The sequence below is a fragment of the Chlamydotis macqueenii genome, chromosome 17 (assembly GCF_036417535.1).
Source record: "Chlamydotis macqueenii isolate bChlMac1 chromosome 17, bChlMac1.mat, whole genome shotgun sequence".
Classification (NCBI taxonomy): domain Eukaryota; kingdom Metazoa; phylum Chordata; class Aves; order Otidiformes; family Otididae; genus Chlamydotis; species Chlamydotis macqueenii.
In genome coordinates, this window is record NC_141572.1 from 7,646,852 (window position 1) to 7,658,317 (window position 11,466).

An 11,466-nucleotide genomic window follows, 5' to 3' on the forward strand; every position below is an offset into this window, starting at 1 on the left:
GGTAGGATTGGGGAATAGAAGCTAGATGGAAAAAAATCACAGTCTAATAAAACAATCAAAAAAGCACCAGTACATTACAGGCCATTTAAGAATAAATTAGGCTATCTTTTAAATCTCTGCACAACAGTTTGTACTTTAAATCAAAAGACTGTATGTCATTGACTTTCCCCTGAGTAATCTGAGTGACAGGGCTCTCTGAGGTGCAGTAATAGGATGTAAGTGAAGAAGTGGGTATTATTTTACCCGTGCTGTGATAATCTGAATGCATCACTGCTCAGCATCATAAACAGTGAAGTGAAGTATGAACAGCACTTTCAAAACCCCCATGCATTTGGGGATTGTAGGAGGGGGCAGGGGACCACATCTGCAGTGAAGGGGACTGTAAACATTTAAAACTAAAGCAGAAACAACATAATATTGTTTAAAGTTCAAAGAAGAGGAAAACTATGAAAGCTTGCTTTTTACCTCTCCAAGAAGGAAAAAAAACAAGGCAGAAGTAATGTCAAGAAATGTCACTGCAAGCAGAGAGTGCAGTTCTTAATAATCAGTAGTATTTTAAAGATCTTCTTGAAGTTTTGCACTAAGACACTATAATTAAGGAAAGAAATCAAGGCTTACCAGTTACCGTCTGCCTGGAGCGGGGAAGGAGTCAATGATATAGCATCTCTCCCACAGAGTAATGCACATTGCAGAAGTATCAGGAAAAGAAAAAAAAGTAAAAAAGCCATTACAGACAGCAACAGTCACCACGTAGGTCACACACTGTTTTCCTTCTCTTTTCCAGCGAGAAAAGTTTCCTTCCTCTCCTCCTCCCGTGGGAGCCAGCCCTGGGACGCAGCCCTTTCCTGCAGCAAGCTGCCTCAGAGAACTGCCACCCCTGGGATGGAGCCTGGTGTTCCATCACCCTGCATGGGAAGAGGGCTGCTCAAGACAACTTGTAGAAGAGGCTTCATATTTGAAGTAAATCAGGAGGGGAAACCAAGCCTTTAAACTGCCGCTCATGCAGACTGGGGTGAACAATGCAACCAGCCAAGAGGAGGATTATTTAAAGGAAGACTCAGCTCAGTTCTGTGTTGTGCCAGGACAAATAAATTATTTTTACATCATGAAGTCAAAAGAAAGATCATCATATGTAATTATTTTTACGGACTGTTTTAACATTCTTTTCAATGTAATCTGTGCAAGTTAATGCTACACAAACTGAGGAACCCACAGAGGTTTCTGTTTCTGGAAAAGGATTCTCACACACAGATTTGTTTCCCAGGAGATAGCTGCATCTGCTTACCTGCCTGCATCCTCCACAGCCCACCAGGAACTGTGCAGACACTGCCCAAACAGGGCATACAGCTCCCTCCTCTTCTTGGTTTGCAAAAATATTCTGTGTATCGGCCCACAGACAACTGGGATAAAGGAGCAGAAGAATCACTGAACATTATGTAGACGAAGACAGGTCTGTCATCTATCCCTCTGCACCAAATCTGGGGAAGAAAAAAAGGTGGCAATTGATAATCACAGGCAACAGTTTTTTTCATTTTTAATTTACCCACCATGACAACTGGAAGTGCTTTCACAAAAACTGAACCAACATGTTGCTTTATACAAACCCCATGCTTTTCTCCAAAACTCCCTTTTTTCCTCCTCACTTTAATCACAGTACAACGATCCAGTGTTGAAGATTTATATTTATTTGCAGGTCATTCCCATTGAATTTTTTTGTCTGTCATTTTCCTTATGCCTTCCACAGAGAGGCAGATAACACTACATAGGACTTACATGCCAGCAGGTAAAAAATCCAGGTACAGCTTCAGTGCTATTTACACCTGCACTGGAAAAAACCCTTTATATACTGATCTGAGTTGCTCCCAATTTACTAAGGGTGATGGGATCTGAGAAACATAATAGCTTTGTACACCAAGCCAGTCCTCCTTTGACTCCAAATGCAAAATTACCATTTTTCTGCTGAAAGGGTGATTTCATGCCATAACTTGCATGACTAAGGTTTTCAGAGAAGACTTTTGTTTAGATAAGGACAAGAGGTGCCCTGAGGCTTGTATTGTAATGTTATATGGATATATAGATAGAGAAAGAAATTTTTTGTTGAGCTGAGGGAGTGGTGTGATTTTTATCTGCATGATTACTTACTGACAGACACTGGGAACAGCAAGATTCTTCTTGACCTTTTTTCACCCCTGCCTGGTTGCAAACTTCACAGCCAGCCTGCCTTTGCAGCACCTGGGTACCACAGGCAGCCCGAGCTGCAGCTGATTTCTCTGTGTGCCCACCATCATTCGGCTGGATACTGTGCTGTCTTTAAAATAGAGCTGTTGTCCACTTGAAATCCAATCTACAGCTCTAGGAAAAAAAAAATTAATAATAATAACCCAGGACTGACACAGGTCCCAAAGCAAAATGGTTAACAAAAAAAAAAGCTTCTTCTGTGCTGGTGTTTTTAACAGCTCCTGGGATTTTCCCTTCACTTGCATTATTAAGTAAACTTGCACTTGTATTGCTTTTGACAGACTTTCAACCTCCAGGTAGAGTCATCTGCATCACAAAGCAACCTGCACAGCTCTGGGTACAACAGTGGTTGGATGGTCACCAGGAAAGCACTGTGCATGCTGATGCTCTCCCCCGTTTACCACTTCCGTGATGGGTGTAGCCCCTTCATTAATGCATGACAAATAGTGGTTTGATAGCAAGCGGTGCTGCAGGGACATGATTAACTCTCCCAATGCACTTCAGGAACATTGCTGGAAATCTTATTGTGTGTCTTGTCTGAGGCTATTCACTATTCTTCTTGTCTTCTACTTGAGACAGCAGATAATCTTAGTTCAGATTACCAGATAGCTGTAAAACTCCACCTCTCAGCCTAGAAATTAAATTCTCAGCAATTTCTGAACTCAAAAGCAAGCAAGAGATTGGGTGGGTTTGATTCAGTACTAAAAGACTCACTAAGAGGATAGCTAATCACAGTAACTATGCCACCTTTTCATCCACAGATCTCAAACCAATTCAGGAAATGAAAAGTTGCTCCAATTTTACAGACAAGAAAGGACAAACGAAGTAACTGGCTTTCAAGGTACCATATATCACCTTCAACTTCTGGCTGAGAAAAGATGCAATAAGGCAACAGAGAAGGACTGTTGTGTAAAGACACTGATGTTTCTCTTCTATAACCCGCTCCTATCACCGCTGGAGCCAGCGCACTGACCCAGGACCGCAGCAGTTTGGTTACACAGATAAGCAACAAATGGCTGGTCTCCAAGTTTGCAGCTCCACATATTTTTCCCTCCCTTTAACTGATATCCCAAATCAGAAGCCTTGACCTTGTCTTTAAACATAAGCATAATCTCAGGCTCAACCAACTGATTCTCCAAGTAGGAATATAAAGTCAAAGTAGTCAGCTACTTCAGTGAACTTGAGCCAAAAACAAGTTGTGTAAATGGTACAATATTTCACAATAGATTGTCTTTTTTTTTTTTTAGCAATATATAATTTGATGGAACACTTTGTTTTGTCCACCCATCTAAGCTTCAAAAGACAAATTTAAGCTTTCTCCTAGCCAGAAAAACACCAGTGAGTGCACATAAGTGCAACGAGTGTAACTGAAGTCACATAATTTGACGGTACCGTTAAAACAAACATCTGGTAGCTGGCAAAAAAAATAGGGCAAAAAAATAGCTGGCAAAAAAATAGGGCAAAAAAAAAATAGCTGGCAAAAAAAAATAGGGCAAAAAAAAATAGCTGGCAAAAAAAAATATTAATTATTAATTCAAGTAATGGCATAAGGAAGTAAAAAAACAAATATAAAAATAAACATGCACCTAAAATGCACTCCAATTCTGGAAACTTCAAAACACTAAAAAAATAATTTCCATCAAATTTCACTGTTGACATAATCTAAAGAATCCTCTTTCACAAAAAGTTGATAGTTTGAAATGTTTCAAAATATTTTGGTTTTTTCCTCCCCTACTTTTGCTTTCAAACCATCCATGATACAGCACAGTAGCACCGTGTTAAGGGGATTGAATCCTCTGTTACTTTAAGCTTAAAGATCCTTCACACTTTCAGTCTTGTTCTTATGCAGCTACAGGAAGGGAAGTTATCTGTCTTGGATTTTACTCCACGTTTCAAAATACCAAAACCATCCAAACAAGAACTGCTTGTGTACAGGGCAAAGTCTTTGTTTTGACTGGCACCAAGGAGAAATTATGACACACTATCATCAAAGCAAACTCTGCAGATTATTGAGTAAGCAAAACAAGTTCTCAGTTTTCCAAGTTCTCTCATCACACAAATATCTTCGTAATTGAGCAGGTAAAATATATAGGAGTCACAACATTTGAACCAATGTAGTAAACTGGTTAAAAAAGTTAACTACCATCTACACAGAAGATGTTTCCTGAGCACATGCAAAGCATATGCAATTTTATTATGTATATACTTTTAAATAAAATTCTATCTCATTTTGTGAACATGTATACACATAACAGAAGCACTTAACACTTACAACCACATCACAGTCACATATGTGCACAAATGCACTGTCCTGTAGCGAAGAACACATTTCCTTTCACATGTCTGTATAGCAAATATTAATAAGTAATTCTACTCTCATATTTTTGCTTTGAAAGGAAGTGCAGGTGTGAAGCTTCAAAAAGTTTGAGAAACAAGTTAAAATTATTAAAGGTTAATTTAGTCCTAAGACTGCATGGAAATCTTTGTGCTGATTTATGAAGAGATGTTTCTTCAGGGAAAAAAAAAATATCATGACTATGTAGCTATTAAACACAGATACTAAAAAAAACCCATAAATTTGAAATATTCCTCTAAGCTTCCTTAAAAACTTATGAAAACTTGGAAAATACAACAAACCAATCTGAATCAGACACCACAAAATAAGTAGCGGACACACACACTGAAACTGAGATCTTTGTGAAAGCCATCATCTCTTTCCACAGCATATCATCATCTTGACAAGATGACGAGAGCACCCAGATACTGACACTGTATCTCCAAATGAATAACACAACAGGCAAGGACAAAGAGTTAAGATTATTAGTCAAAATGCAAATAAGACATTTCATATTTGCAAAAGTCTGCTTTTCAACAACTTTGACCTCAATTGGTTTCTTATCTCTCCAACATTTGCTTTTCATAATCCCATTGTTCTAACAAAGCTCTGTTAAAGTCCTGTAATCGATGTGTATTTGTAAAGCCATACAGGTCCTTTGTTGAAGCTTCTATTCTGACCTGGGAACTTTAATTTTTGGAGAAGCCGATTCCTTAGTGGTGCGGAAGCATCAAGATGAAGGTTCAGTGAACTCAAGGTCAATAAGTCATGCATTTCTTTTGACTAGTATTTGTTCTTGACAAGCAAGCTGCTCACAAATCCCTTTTGCAAGTTTAAGGCTCTGTGTAGCCTGCAGAGACAAAATTAGAATATAAACATCTACTCACTAGAGAAAACAAGGGAGTTATTGTCACTGTAAAGAAGGAGACATCTAAACCATACCCCCTCTGCATTAATTCCGTTATTGTGCACAGGCAAGCTGACAGTTATACCACAGAGTAAACTGCAGTTATCTAGTCAAATGATCATTTAATGTTCTTCATTTTACTTTTTCTAAAGAAAATTGATTTCTTGCTATTTATGTTCAGGGTATTTCATTGTGCTGTGATTATAAACTAGACTGAATGCATTTCCACTGACTCCCTGCAAAGTGTTTTACAATCCTTCCTGTTTGTACAATGCAAGATGTCTTCTTTAATTGCCAGTCCTTTTTTTAAGTAGGATGCATGCTTGTTTGTTTACTCAGAAGCTCTGAAAGAGCTAGGCTGGACTCCAGTCTTTAGACAAGCTGCTATGAGATACGGAAGGAAACATCCCAAATAATGATGTTTGCTATGTAAATGACAAAACTGCCTACAGCCCATTAAACTTCTAGGCTTTGCAGATATTTGAAGTTTAACTTGCAAGGACAATTCCTAGGGCGGGTTCTGGGTCATAATTGTCACTTGTGTCACATTAGGTGCCTTTTCTCGTCTGCTGTGCAGCATGGCACCTGGGGGCCAGCAGCTGAGAGTAGGCCCAAGCTGCACTGCGGGAGCACCAGGACTGAAGCCCACAATTCCAGATCCTGCCACACATCCAGTTATCCCCGTATCTCTGCACGACTCTCCCAGTGCACAGAAATAACACGAGGTGAGAAAAGAGGGAGCGCTACAACGAGCGGTGTTTGAGCTGATGAAAAAGCAAGGCCTTTTCTTTGACCGCCTCGCGCGTCACACAGGCACGGTGCCGAGCGGGGTCCCGGCCCCCGCAGCCCTGCCACGACACCAGGACATGCAGCTCCCGCTGCTGTTAAACCACACCGGGAGAAACATCCATATTGCAGGAGTCAGCATGCAGCTTAGCGTGGGATTTTCAGATTTTTGTGCAAATTGCTTCATCTTTGAAGAAAAGAAGTGATCCTTTACTTGAGAAAGTGCAAACGTTCCAGCTCTCCTCAATGTAATGTAATTATTTTAACCACCCCCAGGTTGAGAGCCTTTTAAAGACAGACATTTAGGCACAGGTTTTGAAACACATTCAACATCCTGTGATTATTATTTTTTTTTCTTCCCTTCCTACATGTCAGTACGTAAAACCTTATTGCTGTGGAAATAAACGTGTGAAAAATCAATCAGGGACCTTCGCAAGCTATTAAAAACCTAACATAGCATTACAGGTTTACCACCAGCAGTTAAAAAGAAGCTCTCCATGAAACTGTGTGGGAAATATTCCCCATGACAGAAGGATTTTGACAGACAGAGTATTTTAAATAACCCAGCAACTATTTACCTAGGAAACCACAGTTGCTTTCACAAATACATAGCTCTATAAATATTATTTTACTGCTGATGTTTTACTATCCTTTCTTGGTAAAACCATGCCATGTAGAAACATTTGTTTGGAGGGATGGGTTAGACTTCATTGTAAATATCAATTGTTGAAAGATAAACAAAGAAAAAAGTAGGGGGTTTGTTCCCACCCACTCTTAACTGTTTGCCCTGTCGGTGACACCATTCATTGCTTCTCAGAGATGAGGACATAACTCTCCCATGCTGCCTGCTTTTATTCCCCACATGCAGCAGGGGAGCAGGTGAGGAGCTCCAGGTGCTGGTGGTATGGGCAGGAGGACGCCCCATCCCAACAGCTTCACCACCCAACAAGGCATTGCAAGCAGTGAGCAGCCCCACAGCACACAGTGGGTAAGAACACAATAATGAGCTTTCAGTGGAAGTTCAGATTTCTGCCTCCTCCTTATGCACCTGAACCCCGCACCAGCTGCGGTCCCTGCTCTCCAAACACTGTCCTGACTGCTGTACCTGGCTCTCTCTTCTTCATGTGTTCTGCAGGTATGGGACATTTGACAAAGAGCAATTCCTATGCCAGCATCTTACCCTGGTTTCAAAGAGCACAGGGATAAGTTTGGATTCTAGTATTACCCCATGGTACCATGAAGACTAAAAGACCTTTCCTACTGGACTTGACTGCAAATACCTGCAGAAGGAACCCTCTTGTCCATGGTGATCACCTCTAGCATCACTCAGACCCTGAGACTCAGAGAAACTCTCAGGAAATGAGGGATCCTGACAGCTAAAAACTTGTCAGAGCCCTTCCCCCCCCCCCCACTACAAAAAGTTGTTTTCTTGTCTGCTCATACAGAAAATTCATGAAATCTGCAGTGAATAGCATGGAACAGAGGTCAGCAAAAATACAAGAGTCACTTCATCAACATGAGTGTCAGCCCTTTTTCCTACAGTAAAAAGTAAGTTCATCACAGCTTAACTCAACAGGGATAAATCTACATTTGAAAGAATGAAAAGGGAATAAACTCACCTTAATCCAGTCTTGCAAAACCCTACTCTTTTACTTCCCAGCTGCCCAGACTGGAGAGTGTTATGACACCTTCGCAGGACACATTTAATCAGCAGCATGACCTGACCTGTTCTACAGGGAGAGCCCTTTATGTACACTTTCCAGCCCTGACCTGTGCTACAGCATTGCTCGAGCTTACTCTACCGTTACAGCAGACTTTTCCATCTCAGTAGAAGTGTATCCTGTGCGGCACGGGCCATTAGCTCTCTCCAAGCTCAAAGCAGCACTAGGTAACTCCAGCCACCTCAGCCACGTTCCTCTTCTAGTTAAACAGCAGCGCACCAGCTAAATAATGCCTTTCAAATTCCCAGCTATGCCTTTTTAATGGATCCTCCCTAAAACAGCAGCTTCTAGAAACAGACTCTTTGCTGGTTAGATGCATTTCCCAGAATTCTCAAAGGCAAATAGCTGGAGAGGGGGTACGCCAGACGAGCACATTAAGCTCTGCATGAATCTGTGTGTGCACTTTATTTTGCAGACAAGTCATTAGCAGAGCTATTTTCCAGTCGGATTAAAAGGAAAATCCAAAAGTTGAACGTGCATGGCCTGATTCTCTGCTCGTTTGGAGAATTTCAGTGAAAATTTCAGACAAAGCAAGCATAAGACAATGCTACATGAGAACCAAAGTCACCAGGTCATTGTCCATCAGCTTCAAAAGACCTAAAGGCCATACCATCTCATTTAGTGAACATGATAGTGGAGCTATTCCCAGGAGAAGTTCAATTGCAAGTAAGAACTATGGAGAGTTGTGAAAAAATTATTCTCCCAGGATCTGGTTTATTTTAAGGAGAAACCCTCACATCTCAGCCATAGCTCCACGTCTTCCAGGTCTGTGAGGAAGTTCACATAGCTGATGGCACTGAGCTCATATAAGTGTCAGTTATTTTGGAGTCTCTCCAGAGGGAAATATTTTGACAGTCATAGTCTGTTCATTATTCTTGCAAGAGAGGAAATATGCACGTTGTTATCTAAAGGAACACAGTCAGCCCACCATGCTCTTGCCTGACTGGCTTACTTATCTTGATAAATGCCAGCTAAGATCAGGACTTAGTGCCATTAGATGTGTCTCAAACACGAAGCTGTCATTACTGTGTCAGCACCAAGGATTGTTTCCAACCGTGATAACGGTGAGGCCACATTTTGAACACCGATTTTAGCCTGAAATGGCCTACCACACCAGCTGGTTCCCATTACAGCACATAGACCTTTTGCTCATGATTATGAGCTTTGCCATTATTTTTTTTTAATTGGAAATCAGAAATACCCTCCCCATCTATGACTCATATTGGACCTAACAAATGGTTACCTCATGGCTGAGGGCTGGCAGAGCTGAAGTCTACAACAGTTCAAAGATCTATTTGATCCCAAGCCTGAAGAACACTTGGTTAAGCAAAGAGCTCCAGACTATAACCAGCCCTGCCGCCCAGATTCCATGTCCTGGTCCTCCCACACCGCCAAAGTGCCATCGGCAGCAGCACATGCACCACATAGCTATGTGTTAATGAAACAACGTTGATACAAGAACACATCTTTTCTGTATCACCTTTTTGACACTGGTCTTCAAAGCACAGGTTAGCTCTAAGGTAAGTAATTTCACACTAACAGCGAGATGAGAACTCATTCATTCTGACCTCGGTCCAACATTTAAGCAAAATACTTAAGTACTTCCCTGTCCAGCAAAGTACTTAAGTATGTGGTTTAATTTATAAAAGGTAAGCAAGTGTTTACATGCGTTGGACTGTTGAATTTGCAACTATTATACCAACTGCTATGTATGTATATATCATTATATATATAGACAAGTGTTGTTAAAAATATATCTATAGCTGGTTTTAATCTCTGGTTTTAAATATTCTCAGTGGCTTTGTAGAAAATACACAGCCCTGCAAACAAGCATAATTACATACATCATTCAAGTTGCTTTCAATTTTTCCTAGCAGAGATCCAAACCCGCCAGGCAGCAACTTGTGCTTTATTCCCCTCAGCCAGCACCTGAAGCTGTGTTTTGTTTCTGTTCCCACCAAACTGAGTGCAGAAGATTTCACATGAATATAGATTTATGACTTGCTGCTTGAAAATGTGCAATGTCGAGTGTCCCACTGACTTTTATTGAGTTGGCTGTGGCAGCATCTACTGCCCAGTGCAGTACGATCATTTCAGACTTTAATCCTGCCTAATCCTGTTCTACAGGGTTTCATATTTCCGCCTCCGTTCTCTTCACCTGACAATTTTGGCATCCATACCAAACACATTATGTTACTTATATTGAAGATCAGCTGGGCACCTTAATGTTAGGACTTTTGCCAACCACAGGGCTTGTCTGATAACGCAACAAACAGCACCTTGTATTCTCACCTCCGAGTTCTGTGCAATCCTAAACCTCAAAACTCTTAGATTGGGCTGTACTGAAAGCTCCCCACATCTTGCTCAGTTTACACTTCAGTTGGTGGCATCTCTTATTTATGCTACATTGTAATGCAAATTGTTTGCAGCTATTCAGCATAATAATACAAAGATTTCAGGAGAAGCAGAAACCATGTGCCTTTTCATTTGATTTTTCCCCCATCGCAAAGCAACAAGAGATAACTTAGCGTCCCTAAAATAAAACCAGTTAGAAAAAAAAATAATAATGTCATTCATTTCCTAGTAAATACATGCAGCATTAGATGTAATTTGTTGAATTGTCTCATTGGCTCTACAGGGTTAACATCAGGTAGAAGCTTGCCTTTTGCCTGAATAGGAACTGCCAGTTTTGGTTGGGTGTCCTCCTCCTCCCTGGAAGGGAAGTGCTCTTTGAGTGTGCAGCCACCACAGAGGCCACAAGCTTGTTGCAATTCTCTAATTGCCAAGTTTAACATTTTTAAATGTTTTCCTTCCATAAAGCAGGCAATTATGCTTGTATTGCTCCTTAAAATGGGAAGAGAGATGAACCCACAAAGAGTACAAGAGTTGGAGGGGAGACAACAAGATGTTCCTGTAAATAGCTTCCAGTGGAGACACTATTGCACACTACTAGTACTCCAGTCCCTAGAAAAACAACAGGGCTCCTGAAAACTGTTATGTGCACTGTGAGGTGATAAGGAACCTCAGAGACTGCAAAGGCATCATTTGAAAAGCTAGGCAATGTCTCTTAAAGCCGTCTTCAGGGCAAGTATGATTAAGCAAACCAAAGAGGAAGACAAACAACAACAGAGAACCAGCTCCTTGTTCAGAATATGACAACTTATGTTCCCAAGTGGGCAGCAGTAAGAAAGGATATTCATAGTTACTATCCCAACAATGCCTGTCAGCCCCTCATTTAAGGCACAGCATGCAAAGGACCAACCAGAAAGTTTCAAATGGAAACAACCTGTGTCTGCATTTGGTAAGATCTTTTTCAGCCAGAAGGCTATCAGTCCAAGATTTAGGCTAAAGCTTTCAAGAAGCCCATAAGACAACTTGAATCCAACCTCCCCCATGAACAACAATAAGATCTGGTACTTCTCTTTTTGCCTCTGAAAACTCTAGCTCCTCAGAGCCTTTCCATTAAGCTCAAAGGGGTT